Genomic DNA, 4,732 nt, shown 5'->3' on the forward strand with positions numbered 1-4,732 from the left:
CAAACCAAAGAGGCACACAACATATGGAAGGGAATAGGAGAGGTAATATACAGACCCTCTGCTATGGTTTTCATGAGCCCCCACCAACCAATTATCAGCTCCCAGTCAGGTGGAGAAGAGCCCTCCGATTATCCAACTGGTGCTATAATACACATTTGATTAAACACTGCTTCAAGAGGTGCTTCATCAATCATAATCTCAGAGCACCCAGGAGAAAAGAGTCCTGGTAGATGAACATTAAGTGCTGAGAAGGCCTAAGGCTCCTGGTCTCTGATAAAATGATAAGATAGGAGTGTGCAGCAGGGAAAAAGGTCAGATTCAGGAATATCAGACATTCACTCTGGCTGCTCTGATTGGTAATTAAGTGACTTGTCTACTGGTGGACAGTCCTGCATTTTCCGCCCAGGCGTCTGTTAGTTCTTCGAAAACCACTACTGACAAAACGAGGTTGGTCCTTGGTACACAGATAATAAGACTGAGCTTGACAGGTGTGGCGCGATTAGAAAATTTCTACATGAAGCTCATTCTGCTAGCCACTCCACAGTAAACAGACTCATTAGAACTTGTAGGTCCCTGGAGGCAAAGCGTGTTTGACATTATTAATTGGCTTTTCTGTATAAAGAGTCAAATAGATGAAAAGGTTTATCAAGCTGAAATAATTAATTTTGCCTGAATTCGCTGACAGTTCATTTCTCCTGTAAAAGACCATTTTACGGTCCTTTTTTCCCTTGTATTTCAAAGTTCAAAAGACTTAATAATGGCAAAAGTGAAGCTTTTTGGTAAATTATAATTAAAAAGGATTTAATTAACTTAGATTTAGGGAAAGGAAAAAAGGAATTGCTATCTGTGTATATTCAAAGGTCTAGATTATTAAACATATCATGACTTAATAATTCATTGACTTCAATCTAATCAAAGCATAATAAAAAGAGGTTTAAAAATTAGCAAATGCCAATACTATTTAAAAAAACAACAAAAACCCACAACTGAATACTTACCCAGCTTCTTATTAGCAAATTTCTAATTGTTGTTTTCAGATGCTAGATATTTAAAGATGGGGGTTGCAGGAAAGAGGTTAATTGAATAAATCATTTTAAGAATCCATGTTGAAACTATGATGAACTACAAAGTTTGCATTCCCTATGTCTCTCTGTCTCTAAAAATAGCAAATTACTTCCATTCTTCTTTTTTGTATTCTACTGAAAGCTGCCACGCCCACTCCATGCCACACAAAGCCAAAATCCAGTTCACATGATATTTTGCAGTTTCCCTCATTGTCTAAAGTGGACCCCTTTCATCTCCAGTAGGAAGATTTACAGTTCCCTTGTTGAGGTCCCCCATATCTGAAACAAGAGGTAATAAGGTGAATGGTGTTTCTCTCCTTACTGAGACTTGAGGCTTTATGAAAAGAACAATTAAAAAAAAAGAACAATCATGATGCAATGGAACTTTAATTTCTACAAAGGCCAACTCTTCTGGTCATTTAATTGATAAAAATATTGATAAATTTTAGATGTGTCATAAAGGAGAGTATCTTGCTCCATAGGCTATTATGTCAATTTGTAGTTTAAAACAAGTTCATTGTTACCCAAAACTCAGAAATGGACATTCGTGAGGGAGGAGGAAGAATAGGTAGAGAGGTTGCTAGGTGTAGTTCTTAGAACAGTGGTAACATCACCAGAATTGCTGGTACACACTGTGGTAATTCATGGTGTCACTATTTCCATAGAGCTCCAAAAATATATTTATTTTTCTCCTTGTGTTCCTTTTAACTACAACTTTATTCTCAAAGAGATATTTACAAAGTAGCTCTAGAATACAACTATATAGGCAGGCCCAGCATTCCTCCTCAATGACCTTTAACTATTAATTCCTACTTTAAGTCATTTGCAAGGATTTTCATCAAGGATTTTCTATGACTCATACTCAACTCAATGGTACCTAAAAACAGCACTACAATATGCACGTGCAGAAAAAAATAGGAAAAAAAACCCCATATTGCCGTAGAGTCTAAAGAGGCTCGTAACTCTCCCTTCAGTAGGTTTTACGAAGTCTGTAAATCATGTAGGAGATTCCCTGTCCACCTTTCTGATGCAGAGCCACTGATGGATTAAATTGGCCAGAGAGGCACAAATCTTTTTGAGTTAGCAGAGAGGCACAAATCTTTTTGGGTTAGCAGCACAACTCCTCAAAGACTATATAAACTTATAGAGAAAGTAGTCATGAAAAGTAAACCTACAGTGCATGTGCCAAATGACAAAGCACCTAAGCAGAATGACTATTTACTTAGTTTTCAACGGTCAATTATTATTTCAGATATGATTGTCCAGTCCACCATGATTGACTACAATGGTGTTTGAAATACCGGGGGCATAATTTCTTGCATCACAACAGTTCTTAAACCACCGTAGAATGGCAAACTGAAGTGTGGGTGGTGGAAGAAGATGTGTAGGTATTTTAAACAATAATTTTTACAGGAGTTTAGAGGGAATTTAACATTCATTGTTTGAAACAGGATACAGGGCTTCAGTAAGGACAGTTTCTTAAATGTGCTTCTAAGCCCGTTAACCTTCAGCCTCAAAGCTCTATGTCAGTGATAGATAGGTCTTTAATTTCTGCCAATTATGCCATCTCCTCTTTTCCCACACTCCAGTCCTCCATTAAGCTTGTGTATAGGTTCTTGGCTCTGGCTTCATGGAGAGGCAGTTCCAGTTCAGTTCTGTCTACATGGCTCTGGTTCACCACCTCTGCCATTGTTGCTTTTGCTGTTTCTGATGCTTTAGTCTATGTTCAAGCGTGATTCAAGCTGGAATAGCCCATCAAAATGGACACGTGTTACAGTTCAGCCTTCTTTCTTGCTGGTAGTGAGATTCCCATAGCATAAATATATTTATGGAAAAAGAAATGATGTTGAAATATTCACAATATGCTATCAGTTTAGTATTCATATAGTCTTCATTTTCTTCACAAAATCTATTTATTTGTTTGATTGTTTGTTTGAGATAATAGCTCGAATACATAGGGAAGATTTCAAACTAGCCTCTAAACCATAGTATTCATTACATTCTCAAAGATCTAGAGGAAATAATGTTCCTCTTTATGCAGTACTGCTTCTTGTGTCTGGCGGTAAGTAGTTCTGTTGACAAGTCAAAGGCACGTGATTAAAATCCCCTAGCTGCTCCACAGGAGAAAGAGGAGCTATCTCCTCCCATATGATTTACAACATCTTAACACTGGAGTTAGTTCTGATCCAAGAAAACCTCACAACAACAATATGTATATTACTGCACTTTTATAAGTTTTTAATTTCTGTTTTTGCAATTATGTCTTTATTTTCAAAGTAATTTTAAGAAGTAACAAAAGAAGAATGAAGAATAGCTGCTGGAGAGTATGGCAATGACTCTGAATATGAAGATGAAGAAATGACACAACTTTAACAACTGGCTGAACAAATTAAAGAAAAGGAAATAGAAAGTTCTTCAATCAAAACTAAACTTAAAGGGGCCTGTAACACTTCAAATTGCTATGAAGGCAATTTTTCATGTCCTTTGATTTCTTTGTAATTATTACTAAATAAAACATTTCAGTCTATATGTAGCCATAAATTTTTACATATTTAGATTTTCAGCATATATTGACTAACAAGACCATTTAATTCTTAAATCTGAGCATTTGCATATAAAACTTTATGTAGAATTAAGATTTTGTTTCATTTAGGAAAACTTCCAAAAGTCTATCTGTATAGTAGGATTATTGTTGTTATGTACCATTGTTTACTTGCCATGATATTATAACTAAAACACTGGACAATTTTACAAAACTATTAAATACCGAAACACCAGCAGCAAGGAAAATAACAAGGTGTGCTTGTAGCATGTGTAAATGGAAACAAATTATTTGAAGCATCACTGAAATTGGGTAATAATGACAGCTCTGACATTTCTCATTTTCACTGGCATCAAGTTGGTCTCAATTGGTAACAACTTATTATTGGGTTTCTGAGGCTGTGACTTTCAAGAGAAGGGAACAGCCAGTATTTCTCCGGAGGAGCTGCTGGTAGATTAAAGCTTCTGGACACACAGCGTTTTGTTGGCAATTAAACTTGAATAAGGTTAAAAAGTAAATTAGTATAAAATGTTAGCCCTGATACATAGCTAAAGTTGATACATTGATATTTTAGCATATTAATACATGTAAGCCCAGAAGAAGGATGGATAGTCTCCTCCTGTGCAATTTACCTAAAACCTGCTGGAGGGTCAGCTATGGGTTGCTCCTGACTCAATGGTACACAAAACCAAACTGGACGTATTAGGACTGCAGAGCACTTTCCTTCCTCTCCCAGAATGGCTACTGAGAAAATCCAGTAACAGTAAAGAACAGCTGTGCTTTTTTCTCTCTGTGAAACTACCCTACCCACCATTTTCCGAGGAATAGTTATCTGAACCCCACCCCACTTCCCTATCTTGAAGGAAGCATCTCTATGCATCCCCTTCCCCAAATCCCTGGTAAGAAAATATAAAATCCCCCTCTAACTCTTAGTGGAGGCTGTTCTTTTGCTTGAGAGCCAGCCTGCAGTTTCTCTTCAATAAACTGTCTTTCTTGGCCTGCACTGGGTTCTGCCCTTCCTCGGCGACCTTACATGACTTATGAAAATGGTTTTATTATTATAATTAATGACAAAGATGTTATCATTAAAAAGGATAGTTTTTTTCTGAAACATTACATCAAAATT

Source organism: Elephantulus edwardii, unplaced genomic scaffold, assembly GCF_000299155.1.
Source record: "Elephantulus edwardii isolate Elephantulus edwardi_28Jun2011 unplaced genomic scaffold, EleEdw1.0 scaffold00408, whole genome shotgun sequence".
Taxonomy (NCBI): domain Eukaryota; kingdom Metazoa; phylum Chordata; class Mammalia; order Macroscelidea; family Macroscelididae; genus Elephantulus; species Elephantulus edwardii.